Source organism: Rattus norvegicus, chromosome 6 (genome assembly GCF_036323735.1).
Source record: "Rattus norvegicus strain BN/NHsdMcwi chromosome 6, GRCr8, whole genome shotgun sequence".
NCBI classification, from domain to species: domain Eukaryota; kingdom Metazoa; phylum Chordata; class Mammalia; order Rodentia; family Muridae; genus Rattus; species Rattus norvegicus.
In genome coordinates this window covers 135,209,806-135,225,236 of record NC_086024.1, presented here as the reverse complement: position 1 = coordinate 135,225,236, position 15,431 = coordinate 135,209,806, and positions in this window count along the sequence as shown.

Genomic DNA, 15,431 nt, shown 5'->3' with positions numbered 1-15,431 from the left:
GTAAGGACAGAGTGTAGGGACACAGGATACAACTGACAGACACCGAGGAGCGTGACTAATGGCTGTTTTCACAAATGTGTCTTTCCCAGGGCTGTGGACACTAATTGTCTAGGTGGGAGGAGAGACAGAAGTCATTTCCAGTCAATGCCCAAGTCAGGTTGTTAAAGGCTCACCCATGGGTATCACGTTCCTTCTAAGTCAAAAGGATGGTGGAAACTGGGCTGTTTGTTATTGGTAATGGGAATCCTGGGGTAACGGGGCAGGTGCGGTCCAGGGCATGTCTGAGGTGAGGTGAGGCACATGGTCGGGTGACACCCATGTGGAACTAGGAGAGTTGTAACAGCTGAAACAAAACAGGCGGCTGTTTCAGACCAAATGCTTGTGTTTCTCCAAAGTCCACACATTGAAATCTTAGCCTAGGATGGGAGGGAGTGAGGCCTGGGTGAAGTTGGGTGAATGGAGCCCATCCTGTGATTAGCCTTCTAGGAAGAGGCAGAGACTAAAGCCCCCTTCTCTGTGTCATGGTCAAATGCAACAAGAAGCTGTCCCCTTCCAGAAAACCAGCAGCCTCGCACCTTGATCCTTTTCAACCTTCAGAATGGAGAGAGACCAATCTTTCGGTCTCAGGATTGAGCTGAGCTGCAGAAGACCCTGACAAAGGCCAGAAGGCAGGGGACCAAGTCTGTGGTGCAGAACCTCACAGCTGTGAGACTCCGTTCCGTCTCTCCCTGTTGGTTTCTGCCTAAATCCTCAGCCTTGCTCATGAACTCTATAAACAAAGACTGTGTGTATATTTATTTGGAATTTATAAACCGTGACTTCAATATCCAAGTGCCTGTGGGATTTCTACTATTTTTGTCTATCTATTTACATCTTCTGTCTTTCCTCTTTGGACGGTTTCTGTCAGACATACCTTGTGTTTAGTGTAGAAACACTTTCAAGATGTAGGAGGAGGTCTTCCGGTAGCTGTGAGCCACATTCACCCTTCTGGCCACCAGGAGGCGCTAGAGCTCCATCGTTGCTGTGGTTCTACTGCAGCAAGCCGAGAGGACTCAAAGGTGATTTTTCTTCCCCTTCTAACAAAACCCGCAGACAAGCTTCTGCAGTACACCTACACCAACATCCTGGGTCCCCACCAAGCTATCCTCCCGCCTTTATGCACAGAGCTGGCTTGAAGCAGAAACGAAGTCAGAAGCATAGAAAATACCCCTCAACATTGTGTAAAGATATATTCAGACACACGAAAATAGAACTTGGTGTGAGAGAAACCACACTTTAAAAAAAAAAATCAAATGTCATTCTTCAGGAAAACGGGTGAATCTGGATGAAGGTAAGGGATGCAGGAAGCATAAAAAGCCATGGCGGGGACAGTGACAGTGGCTGTGTGCTTGAGTGAGTTCACATCAGCAACAATGTCTTGGGTTAAGAATATGCAGGGGAAGCCAGGGGAAGCCTTAGCTAACTAAATGCTTGCTGTGTAGATGTGAGAGTCTGAGTTCCAGATCTAAACAACTCTTCAAAGTGCTGAGTATTTGCCTGAGGCTGGGGAAAGAACCTCCCTTAGGCAAGAGCACTCTGGGCTCAGCCAGGACTGGGAATAGAGCCTGGAACCTCTCGGAGGTCTGTCCAGGCCTTGGGGACAGCAGGCTTGATCTTGTGTGTGTGTGTGTGTGTGTGTGTGTGTGTGTGTGTGTGTGAGAGAGAGAGAGAGAGAGAGAGAGAGAGAGAGAGAGAGAGAGAGAGATTGTTCCAGCCTGGAGGAAGACTCAAAGGACTTCTTTTCATTTTAAATGATGTGTATCTGCGTTTGTGCAAGTGAAGCCAGTGCCCACAGGGGCCAGAAGAGGGCGTGGGCTCCTCTGGAGTTGGACATACAGGCAGTTGTGAGCTGCTGAACATGGGTGCTGGGAACTGAACTCAGGTCCTACAGAAGAAAACCAAGTGCTGGGGTTGGGGATTTAGCTCAGTGGTAGAGCGCTTGCCTAGCAAGCGCAAGGCCCTGGGTTCGGTCTCCAGCTCCGAAAAAAAGAAGAGGAAGAAGAAAAAAAAAAAAGAAAAGAAAACCAAATGCTCTTAACCACTGAAACCTCCCTCTAGCTCCACTCATATATTCACAGAACCTTAGAAGAACAGTTTCAGATGATAGGAATCCCAGAGTACCCAGTGCCCACTGTGGTAGCCTCCAGAAAGGTTGTCTATGCAAAAGTTACCATACGTTGTAAGCAGGGAGATAAACACAACCTAATTCATTGACACCAACTGACTAGAAGCTATACAGAAGTCTGCAGCCATCTTTAGAAGTGTTAGATATGTTTAGAGGGTCAGGGAGAAACATAGAGGTGAAGTCACACATGTGCCGATAACATGATATGGTGTGAGATGGAGCCACATTGAACAGGCATTAGCAGAAGTTTACATGGAAAAACAGACGAAGGGACAATGAACAGGGGATGGTGGCCCGGGAGGAAGTGCTGGGAATCTGTCTCCCTCCATACAGCAGGATCTGTGGGTGCTCCTGTTTTGGCGCTCTGGGGTCCATTGAAGGTTCGTAGCTTCCGGAGGAAAGCTTAGATGGCAAAGAGAAGTTTCAGTTAGTTTTCTTCAGTTGCAGCTCTTGGCACGGCGGCGTGCAGCGCCTCAGCGCTCCTCCTGGCACGGTGCAGTACTGAGGGTGGACCCAAAACACCTTCCCTCCAAATATCAAGACGCGTGTTCTGAATCACAGCGCTGCTCCTGATTCCAAGGATGCTAGGAGGTGGCGGCCACCGTTCTGCACGCGTCTGCTGTGAGGAAATCTCTTCACCTCCACCGAGGTGACCGAGACAGACATTCAAGATTAGGGGATTCGAAAGTGACTGTGTGGGTGGAGAAAGCGCGAAGCGGGTCCAGCTGAGTGCGAGGCCCAGCCCAGAAAGACCTGAGGAGATTCTGCGTTTATGCCCCAGGCTGGTCTTTGGCACAGGAACAGCCCATAGTATCTAAAAGAACAAACAACTGAAAAAAAAATCCTCCGTTTAAAAAAAAAAACACCAAAGGATGAAGCAGAAAGCAATAGATAAATAAATAAAAAGCAATAAGGTCCACTGTACCAGAGAAGAGGGCAACTCCGGCTTCTAGAACGACCAGAGTGTTAGGCTCAAATAAATGTGAAAATATGACTTTTCAGATGCTCTGGATCCATAGATGCTCTCTGGAAAGGATCTGGTGTCAAATCTACTAACGAAAAGACTTTAACACAGCTGAAAATTACTCTCAGGCTACTAAAAGGAGACGTGGAAAAGCCAAGGAAAGGGTGAGTGAACGGAGTCGCAAAGAATAAATAACTAAAAAGAAGGGGTTGGGGATTATAGCTCAGTGGTAGAGCGCTTGCCTAGCAAGCGCAAGGCCCTGGGTTCGGTCCCCAGCTCCGAAAAAAAGAAAAAAAGGAAAAAAAAAAAAAGAACTAAAAAGAAACTAAGCAGAAAGTTTTGACTTGAAAAAAAATCCCATCTTTAAATAAAAATTCATAATTTACGGAGTGTAACTTTGTGATATTTATAATGGACAGATATTTATTATGGAACTAAAAGGAGTAGAGGGTTGGGGGCTGGAGAGATGGCTCAGGGGCTAAGAGCATTGCTGCTCTCGCAGAGGACTGAGCACCCAAATGGTAACAGCCCTCCATAACTCCAGTTACTGGGTGTGTGTGTGTGTGTGTGTGTGTGTGTGTTTCTCTTCTGGCCCCTGAAGACAGTGAGGCCAGGTGGTGCACATACACACATGCAGGCACACATATATTAATACACATAAAATACACACATTTTGGGGAGGGTGCTTCTCTATGTAGCCTTGGCTACCCTGGAACTCACTCTGTAGACTAGGCTGGCCTTGAACTTACAGAGATCATCTTGCCTCTACCTCCCAAGTGCTGGGATTTAAGGTGTGAGCCACCACTGCTTGTCCAGAATGGGTAAATCTTAACAATAGGACTGAAGGTTTTGTAAGTTCTTAAAGTTAACCTGGAATAAATTCAAGTCAGATGACATAACTTTAGGGTGCTAATCATAGTCTCTGTGGTAACCAATAAGCAGCCTGCCAAAAGATACACACAAGGGGGTTGGGGATTTAGCTCAGTGGTAGAGCGCTTGCCTAGGAAGCGCAAGGCCCTGGGTTCGGTCCCCAGCTCCGAAAAAAAAAAAAAAACCCACACACACACAAAATGAAATGAGAGTTTAAATGTTTTGTTATGAACAATAAAACACCACAGAAGTCAGTGGTATGGTAACGGACAGAGAGAAAATGCAAGGCGCACACAGAAAACGAATAGCAAAGCAACGGAAGGGGACCTCCCTTCTCTCCTTGGTTACTTTAACTATAAATGAGCTAAACTCCCTGGTAAAAAGACAGAGACTGGCCTTAATAAGGAAAACCCCAAACAATCACGACTCACATAGAATGCAAGGGTGATAGTTCTTTCCTCTCAGCATTTGAAAAATTTGGCTTCCTTGTAGCCTCTCCTGCAGGCCCCTCCGAATGGTGTTGATTTCTTCACATTGCTTATCACTGGGGTCTGCATAGCTCCTTGACTTTGTAGACTTGCAATTTGCCAAAGTTGAGAAAATACATGTCATTTCTTCAAACACCTTTTCAGCACCGAATGTCCCCGGTTTCTTCTGGAACTTAGGTCTTCTGATATCATCTAACAGCAAGCTTCTAAAATTCCACCGGTTTTCTCCTGTTTTCATCTGTTCAGATTCATTGGGTTCCCGTGTCTTTTAACCCTCAAGTTGGCCGACTCTAACGTTGTCTCGAGTCATCCAATGGCCGATCCTGTTTTCAGTGAGTTTTAAGTAGTCCTCATTCCTGCTAGCCCTAATTTGTCCCATTTGTCTCTTTTGATGTTCCTAATAAAGATTTTCTGGGGCTGGGGATTTAGCTCAGTGGTAGAGCGCTTGCCTAGGAAGCTCAAGGCCCTGGGTTCGGTCCCCAGCTCCGAAAAAAAGAACCAAAAAAAAAAAAAAAGATTTTCTGTGTTTCCATTGATTTCAAACGTGTCTGTAACCGTTCTCTGGGTGGAACTGCTTCAAATCCTTTTTATAGAACTCCGATGTTTGAAACATTTTGGCGTTAGCCTTTTTATTTCGATACCCAAGGTGTAAGAGCTTAGATGCAGAATCCTGAATGAAATACGAGCAAACTGGATTAAATGACACATCAAAGATATGATAATACTGTGCCCAAGTGGGGTTTGCTTCTGAGAGTCAAGATGTGCTTTCATGTATGCAAAATAATAAGCGTGAAGCAATCATTAATTGAATACAAGATTAAAACGACATGAATTATCTAAGTACACGAAGAAAAAGCATTTGGAAAATGCTTAATATCTTTCCTTGACCAAAAAAAAAAATGCTTTGTTGGCACAAATACTACAGCTCTGACATCAAAGGGATAAGAGGAAACTTGCTCTGGGGTCGAATATGAGTGTTCGATGGTGGTTTTAATGAGAATAGCTTTATAGGTTCATACATTTGAATGCTTGGTCCCCAGTTGGTGGGACTGTTTGGGAAGGATTCGGAGGCGTGGCCTTGTTGGAGGATGTTTATCAAGGAGTTGGAAGTTTCAAAAGTGCATCCCATTCCAAGTTAGCTCTTTCTGCCTCCACCTTTTGTATCAAGATGTAGGTCTTCAGCTATTGCTCCGGTGCCGTACCTGCCCGCCACTATGCTTCTTGCTGCGACGATCAAGGACTCTAACCCTTTGGAACTATGAATCCACCAATTAATTCTTTTTTAAGTAGCCTTGGTCACGGTGTCTCTTTGCAAAATAGAAAAGTAATTAAGGAATTAGGAACAGAAATTTAGTTGATCCTATATTCCATGTTCCAGTGTGGTAGTGGATCGATGGAGGTTTCATAGCAACAGAACAAAGGAAGTCATAGACCAAGGTGCCCTTCAGATGCGTTGATGAGAACACTAAGTAGGTGTGTTACGGTGTTTTCCTTGGGCCTCAGATGCCATCTGATGGCTTAGTCTTCTGGTTGGTGCAAGTCAGAATTTGCTAAGTTGATGAATTCCAAGGGTTTTGATTTCTTCATCACAGAATGGTAAGCCAGACACAGATTTGCTCAAGAATGGCTAACAAGAGGGGTAAGGATAGCCCAAGGTAAATCATAATTAAGTTCTAGGCCTGCAATATTCCAACCTCTTCACAGTCATTGATGTCCTTAATCAGCTAGTCAGCACTGTAGACGGTTCAGTTGAAGGTGCAGTCTCTAATCTCCTCCTCCTCCTCCTCTTCACCCTCCTCCTCCTCTTCCTCCTCCTCCTCTTCACCCTCCTCCTCCTCTTCCTCTTCCCCCTCCTCTTCACCCTCCTCCTCTTCACCCTCCTCCTCCTCTTCACCCTCCTCCTCCTCCTCCTCCTCCTCCTCCTCCTCCTCTTCCTCCTCTGCTTTGCTTTGCTTTCCCCCTTTTATTCTTTTGAGACAGGGGTTTCTCAGTGTAGCCCTGGCTGACCTGGAACTCACTGTGTAGGGTGGGCTTGGACTCAGCTGCCTCTGCTTGCCGAGGGCTGGGCTTAAAGGTGTATGCGCCACCATGCAGGACCCTGAAGGTAGAATTTTTTGCTGGGAACTTTCCTTCATACTCTCTACCACAATAGGTCATTTACTGAAGGACCAATAGACGATCAGTACATTCAGGTCCCATGAGGGTGTGGAAAAGGAATAAGGACCAGGCCTGAGAGCTGCAGAAGAGAGGACGTAGTAATCATGTAAGAGTCAGGGAAGAGAAGCCCCAGGGGCTTCCCCCAATTGACTAAGGTGTATTATTATTATTATTATTATTATTATTATTATTATTATTATTATTTGGTTCTTTTTTTCGGAGCTGGGGACCGAACCCAGGGCCTTGCGCTTCCTAGGCAAGTGCTCTACCACTGAGCTAAATCCCCAACCGATTAAGGCATATTAAATGTAAGGCTGCGTGCGTGTCTTTCATTCGGGAACTCAGAACGTTGGCGTGGGTAGTGAGGAACGTGCATGTTTGCTGCTGCCGCCTTGGCGATTAAGAGTAGCATTTAATCGCCTACTGCAACAGGTTTTTGTGTCCCATTGACAGTTGAGCATCCACAGTAGAAGGGCTTCTGCTATAGAGGCAGGAGTGTGAGGCCTGCCTCTATATTAGAGCCAAAGTCAGGCAGCTGGCGCATGAACGCTGTAGTCAGTCCGGATCCCAGGTCATGTGATGAGGTCATCTACATTCAGGGTAGGTCTTCTCTCCCCAGGTAACCTGCCTAGGGACTCCACACAGACATGCCCAGGAGTCCCCTCTCCCGGGTGATGCCATCACATCAGGTTTACCGGTTCTGGAAACTAGTCCACTGCTTCTAGTCGTCCAAGTTGCTGGTGTCCAGCTGCAGCCCACACTCCCGGGCTCTTTGATTTTAGTAGAATTTGTAGTAAAGCCGGTTCCTTCCTTTCCGGGCTTGGTAATTTGTTTCTTTTTGTCAGCCCGTCAGTTATGCCGGTCCTTTGGAGAGTGAGACTTTGTATTCATTGGTTTTTGTTTTTCTTTCTGCAGTCCTGGGGCTTGAACCTGGAACCTTGCACATGCCAGGCAAGGGCTCCGCCCCTGAGCTGACACCCTTGGGCCTTATGGATGTTCTCTCTATTTGGTTTATCTCTGCTTCAGTCTTCCTTCGGATAGTTTGGGGTTTGTTCTTTTTCTAGTTCCTTAAATTGTAAAGTTAGAGGTTTGGAATGTCCCTTGTTTTCTGATGTGTGTATCACTAGGTATAAATGTCCTTAACCCAGGCATGGTGACACACATCCGTAATCCCGGTTGGAAGGTCAGGGCAGGAAGACCAGGGGTTCAAGACCTGCCTAAGCTACATGAAAACCTGTGGCGAAACAAACCAAACTTCTCTCTTAGGCTTCTTTGCTGTCCTGAAGTCTTGATAGGCTATGGGATTTTTTCTTTTCATTTCTTTTGGAGTATTTTACAATTCCTGTCATGATTATCAACAGACTTTTGCATAAAATTCAGGATCATTTTTTTCCTATCCATGCAAAAATAATACATGGAAAATGTCCTTGGGTTAATTATTTTTCTATGTAGTTATGTTATCAAACTGTCCTATAGTTTTGACTTTTAATGTCTCTATTCAATTTTAAGGGTTCTTCCAAAAATCTTGCTGATTTCATTAAAAATTTATTTATTTTTAGTTTTAGTTTTTTGAGATATGGTTTCTCTGTGTAGTCCTGGCTGTCCTGGAACTCGCTCTGTTGACCAGGCTGGCTTCCAACTCAGAGATCTGCTTGCCTCTGCCCCTGGGCTGCTGGGATGAAAGCACGCACCACCACCACCACCGCCACCGCCACCGCCTGGCTTGATTTTCTTACATGTTGTTTTTTGTTTTGTTTTGTTTTTTTTTTGGTTCTTTTTTTCGGAGCTGGGGACCGAACCCAGGGCCTTGCGCTTCCAAGGTAAGCGCTCTACCACTGAGCTAAATCCCCAGCCCTTACATGTTGTTAATATGCAGCACAGTAACAGGGTTCAGGAACCGAAGCTGTGTCTCATCTCTCTCCTTTTCTTTATTGTGGCTGAATCAGGGCAATGAAAACTATTCAAGTGTGGCCCAGGTATAGGGCACATGCCACACGGAAGGCAGAGGCAGGCAGATTTCTGAGTTTCAGGCCAGCCTGGTCTACAGAGTGAGTTCCAGGACAGCCAGGGCTACACAGAGAAACCTTGTCTTGAAATGCCCTTCCCCATCAGAAAATTCAAGGGTTCGGTGGCCTTCATAATTATTTTAGTTGTTTTCTGTCATATTTGCTATCTGGAGCTATTAATCTATTTTCCTGTGTGTGTGTGTGTGTGTGTGTGTGTGTGTGTGTGTGTTTAGTGTGTGTGTTTAAACTGGCGTCAGTTTCGATAACGTACTTTCCCAAGAAATAGGCTATTTCATCTCAATTTCCACACTTGTTTGTAGAGAGTTGTGTGTCTCCTAGGATTCTGGAAACTTCTTCTGACCAGCAGTCACCTACACTGTGCGCGTGCTTGCTCCACCCACTGTCTCGCTCTAACCGAGGGCTTCCCTTACTCTCCTCCGAGCCTCAGACTCTCATGGTGTTAGTCAGTTCTGGGGATTTTCATTTTTCCACCTGGTTAATTTTTTTTTCCGAGTTGAGGTGTGATGTTTCAAATGCAAAACATTCCAAGACTCAGAAGTGAGGCCTGGCCCCAGCGACTGTCTTCTGTGCCCATCTCCCATTGGTTGAGCCATATTCTGCGCCCATCTCCCATTGGTTGAGCCGTATTCTGCGCCCATCTCCCACTGGCTGAGCCGTCTTCTGCGCTCAACTCCCACTGGCTCCCACCACCAGGGTGCTCGACTGCCTGCTGGCGTGAACCGCCGGTATGGAGTCAGAGCGTGTCTTCCTCCTTTAGGGTGTCCTGTCAGGTGTTTTGCCACGGTGACAAGAAAGTGACTAATAACAAGATGCAGTTCACATAACGTACAATTAACCTTTTCACAGCGAAAGGCGGTGGTATTTAGCGCATTCACAATGTTGTGAAACCATCATTTTCTCTAGTTTAAAATTTTTATCACTCCATAAAAATACCTCGTACGCATTAAAAAATTATTCCTCATCCCTCATTATCCCGCCCTCAGGATCTTCCGAGCTGTTTTCTGCCTGTAAGGGCTCTGTTCTGTATTAGCATAGAGAAGACTCGTGGACTCTGTGACCTTTCGTCTCTGCTTGGTTTCACTGAGAAAAATGGTTTGCAAGCACCCCAACTGTACCCTACTGTCAGTACCTTGTCCTTCCTTCTGCTGAGCCATGCCACCGTGTGGATAGGTCACGTTTTGTTCACCTAGCCTCTGATGATGGACAGCAGTTCGCTTCTGCCTCTGGCCGTTGGGAGTCATTCATGTGACCCTTTTGAGTGAGAATACATTTACTTCTTTTGTGTAGATACCTGGGTGTGGAATAGCTGGGATTTTGTCATTTACCATACATAACCTTTGAGAAACTGCCCACCTGTCATTTTAAAACAACGACTGCGTTATTTAATATTTGTATTCTTTATTAGTTTCTGCTACTAACATCTATTAATATTCATTAGTTCCTTATTGTGGCTTTTTCTTTGTGTTTGCTTAGATTCTTGTTTGTCTGAAGGGTTGAGCATTGAACCCAGGGTCTTGCACGTGCCAGGGAGGTGCTGTACAACTGAGCCACATCCCCACTTTTGTATCTTGGTATCACATCTGCCTGTGTATCAGTGTGCCCTGTGCTCGCAGTACCTCCGGGGGCCAGAAGAGGGCGTACACATGGTACAGGAGTGCAGGATTGTGCGAGCCTCCATGTGGGTGCTGGGAATAGAACCCTGGTCCTCTGGAAGAACAGTGTTCTTAACTGCTGAGCCATCTACCTAGCCCCTAATACTTGTTCATTCTTGTCAACTTTATTGCTATAAGAAACAGATGGGGGTCAGCAGAGCCCTTGTCTGTGTGTCTGTGATGGTATTTCCTAGGACAAATGGATCTTAAGGGCCCTGACACAATCAATGAAGTAGTAATGCTGTGGCCATACTGGGATACGGTGGAGATTAGGTATTGGGGCTTGACCCAGAGAGAAGACCCTGGGGGTGCGTCTCAGGGGGTGGTGTTTGTCCTGGAGTCTTCCTACCTCTAGCCTTTTCTTTGTGTCCCACCACCATGGTGTTCTTGCCACTTGTATGGGGCCCCAGGGCCTGGACAGTAAGACACTGGGAGCAAGATACATTGTTTTTTGTCCTTGAGCTGTGCCTGCCAGGGATTTGGTGACAGTGCTGTCAAGTTAACGAGCTTACCCTACGTGTTCATTAATTTGTTGTCTCTGTCACGAGTATTTGAGCACAATTAATTTCTCTGACAGTTAGCCGTTCCTGTCCCAAAGATGCTTACACACAGTTATTATTTTTAAGACGATTCTGCCATCTTATATTTCAATTTGTATTTTGCTCTCCTCTTGAGAGAATTTAAAACTCGGGACAGAGTAAGTTTATCTTATTGGGCTTTTAATGCCACGTCTGAATGCATTACAGCCAACGAGCGGCTATTTCTAGAATTCCTAGTTTTCAGGAAGTCATGGGTGAGGGTTGTTACTCTGGTAGGGCGCTTGCCTGGTGTAGGCCAGGCCCTGGGGTCAATCCTCAGCACCTCAAACAATGAGCTAAGACTTAAGGTGTGCTTCATGCGAGCCTGACAATAACGCATACGTTTTTATTATGACACTCTTTTGCAGGGAGGGGGACGGACTGGGGATTAAACTTAGAGCCTTTGGTGTGCTAAGCATGTCCTCTCTGTTGAGCTGCTTCCCCAGGCATGGTATAAAATTTCCATCCAACCGGAAGATCTTAATTGATCAGAACCTTCATCCTCTGGCCTACCTCTCTCGTTCACTTGACTGAGCACAGTGGGTAAATGTATTTTGGCGGGCGTTTGTGTCCCGTACTGGTTGCTTTACGAGATAGTTCCCGTGTTGCTGTTCAGGCCTGTTAAATGGAGATTAGGTCAATGGAGATTGACCTAATAATATCGCACCTTTCCCACTCCGGCTGCTTTTGGCCCAAGTTCCCCCTTGTCTGATAGTGGAATCAAATCCATTCGCCTGATTTTTCCTTCCTTCTAAACGGTGCTGCTTAGAGAGGTGGCTCGCTCTCCGAGCCAATTTGTAGATCTTTCCCTTCCAACGTGAACGTTAAGCCTATTCACAAGCGTTGCTCCAGCTGAGCTCTCTCTCCTCCCTGCTAGGCTGTCACACAGACCGGCTCGCTGGACTTATATACCGCAGGGTGATTTTTTTCCCCCTCCCCTGTCCCTTTCTCCATCTGCTCTGTTCTCTTTCTTTTTAAAAAGCTTTCTTTATATCTGTTTTGTCACTTAAAACAAACAAGCAAACAAAGCCAGCTTCACCGCAGTCTGTCTCCGACCCTCGCGCTTTGGACGATACAGTTCAGTGGTTTGTGATTGCTGCGCTATTGATTTTTAAAGCCTGGTAAAACGTACGTGATATATAAAATTTATCATCTCAGCCCACTTTCGAGTTCCATTTGGTGACATGAGGGGCACTCACAAGACTGTGTAGCCATCTGCTATTGCACTGCCAAGGAACACAAATTGTTCTCCTCAACACCACCCCCCCCCAATCCTGTCCCCCATGCCTGGCCTTCATTCTGCTTCCCAACTCTGTGAGACTGCAAGCCCGGTCTTTTTCATGCAGGCAGTTTCCTGCAGGCGTCTGTCCTTCTGTGTCCCCCTTACTCCCCCCCCAGCACCATGTTTTCAAGATCCACCCGCACCAGTGGCATGTTTTCCTTTTGTTTTTTTTCCATTTCATTTGCAATTTCACAAAGTTTGTGTTTTCATCTAATGCCTAATTAGCTTGAGTAACATAGAACTAGCATTTGCACAGGTGAGGGATGCTCAGATATGGGCAATCTGAGATGGCGCCAACTGATGATGCTTGGTTAGTCAGATCTAAGTGGCATTCTTTGTTTCCCACCTGTTATTTACGTGACAATCAGCGGCTACATTGTTTCCAGTCTCTTTCTCACGGCTCCTCCTACTTGGAGGTGCACTGTTCCTGTTCTGTCTGAGCACTTAGCGTCTTTACTTCTTCCGTCCCGTTAGTCATGGATCTGTAATTAAGAATATTCAGTGCTTGCCACCAGCCTTCCTTCTAGTACATTCCCGGGGAAGGGCTTGTGAATATATTTCTTGGATTCCTGCACATTTGAAAGTGCTTTCCACAGCCCGTATCGTTGAAGGACAGCCTGGCCTGACGGTCCTTGCAATTTCCAATTAAGTTCATTCAGGTGTCAAAGGTGTCAAGCTAAGTACACGGGTTTTTTGAAGCCGACCGAAAAGTACTAAGTGAGGATCATTTTCGCATTTCCGCCCCCATTTCATCGCTTGGCTCTTGAACTCAACAAATCTCCTTTGGATGGCCACTTTGGCAGGGTGCCTCGGGCACGCGGGGTGTCATTTCCCCACATCACGTTGAAGCAGACTGCACTGTCACAGTGTGGATTTTATGAGATGCACCCATGCGATCCTGTTATTTATGGGGATGTCAGAATGGCACGCGTAGATTCTGCACCAGCAGCTGTGAATAATAATGCGTTTCTCATGCATCTCAGGGCTTTCTAGAACAGCCTTAATGGAGGAGAGCTGTTATACCTCCCATTATTAAGTCTGCACAGGACACCGTGGGGCCTCTGTCACGAGCTCACGCATCACCAAGTATTAAGTTACCAGTCTGATTGCTTCATTCCTGAGATTTGTTTTGCAATTGCTTTAAAGAGCAAGAAGCCTCCTCCTGGCCCTTTCTTTTAGGAGTTCTGATCTCTGCTATTAACGGAACCCAATTAGAAATGCATTAATGCACAGATGTATCGATCTACAAATGAAAACTTCTGGTGGTGGTGGGGGGTTGGAGGGGCGTTAATAAACCTTTGGAGCGGCCTCCTCTTTGTCATCTGACGTGTAGTCGATTCGTTTACTAATAATATTATCGGGAAATGTCACCTTTTCCATTTCCCTTGCTTCGTTAGTCTTAGACACACAGCGCTGACAGTTTCCAATCAGGCTGTTAGAATGAGCGATTCTGCAATTATGCGAGTCATTTCTGCTTCCGCTCGTAATTGCTGGACCTTGTAGGCGGCTCCTTGGGCTCCATCGGGTACCAGGCCGATTGATCTCGGCAAAGAACTTTGCCTCTTAGTTCGTGCTTGGGGTGCTTAGGAAAGGTCACAGAGTATACATGGATCGGTTCTGTGCTGGCACCGAGTGGCTGGCACCCTTGCCTGCTTGGATGACTCCGAATAAAGCTTGCAGGCCACCTCGGGAATGATTGTCGGGCCACACGCATCCCAACGTTCGACGTGTCTCATTATGTTGCCTAATTAACGATTTAGACTTTTGGGGGGAATTACTGCTTGTCTTGCGACTCTGATAACTTTCCAGCTTTAATTAAAATGTTGTCAGTTATAGAGGGAATAAAAATATCTGTAAAATTACATCCATTTCAGACAAGAAATACTTAAGGAGACCTGAGGTTTTCATAGCCTCTGGAAAACAACAGTTTTTAAGAGTTTACAAAGTCTGGATTATTAAGTGTCTAAAAGTGTAAATAATTTTAAAAATCTCAGGCAAGATAGGATTATGAAGCTGTTGATTGGCATTTTGTTCAGGAATTAAATATTTGAAAATTTCCCAAGATGTGACCATTACTTCTACATGTGGATAATACACAATGCATTCTGGGTGGGGGGGGGGGAGGAGGCTTCTTGAGGCTGTCGTTTCTCAAAATACCTTTAATGGGTTGATTTGTTTGAAGTATATTAGATTTTTCTTTTGTAGTAAGATAAGTATTTTTTTAAGTTACTAAAACAAATTGTTTTTGATTTCTAAGATTCATTATAAAATTTTGTAAAGAATCAGACTTCGAGTTTTGTAATCATAAATGCAGAAATCTACATAAAGCTTAGAGTGTTGCTTCATAGCAGAGTGCTTATCCAGCACCCATGAAGCCCGGGGATCCAGTGCTGCATGGAGGATGTGATGTGGTATGCTGGGAGCACTAGGAGTCAGAGGCAAGAGAATCACAAGTTCAGAGTCTTTCTTGATTTTTTTTTTATTCATTTATTATATATAAGTACACTGTAGCTGTCTTCAGATACACCAGAAGAGGGCATCGGATCTCTTTTTACAGATGGTTGTGAGCCACCATGTGGTTGCTGGGAATTGAACTCAGGACCTCTGGAAGAGTAGTCGGGTGCTCTTAACCGCTGAGCCATCTCTCCAGCCCGAGTCTTTCTTGATTACAGAGTGAGTTCAGGGCAAGCCTGGGCTACACAGGACCACCCCATACCCCCAACACACACACACACACACACACACACACACACTCATACACACAAACACACACACATACACACACACACACATACACACAAACACACACACACACACACATACACACAAACACTTAGCAGTCAAGAAGTGACAGTTAGGACATTTAACAAAATCAATTATATTTTTATTTGGAAGCCAATCAGAGTCGCTCTCTGAAGAAGGAATGGAAAGTCATGGAAGCTATAACCTGGCCAGAAAGAGAAGGAACTGTTTTCACTCCCTGCAAAACAAAGAACTAAGCTGGGCCCAGACCTCATCTGACTGAGCAGTAGGGAGCCATTGCCTACAACTGTCAGAGGTGCCCAGTGGACAAGCTCCTCCTACTGTCTCAGAGAACGAAATAATAATGACCTTACTGAGGACAGCTTCCTGTGAGGATGTCTCCGAGAGAGCGGCTGGGTCTGTAGCCTGGAGGTCGCCGCCATCTTGGTTTCAGAATGCAGGCAGAACCAATGCTGAAGAAGAGAGGTAGTGACTGTTTCCGGTTCC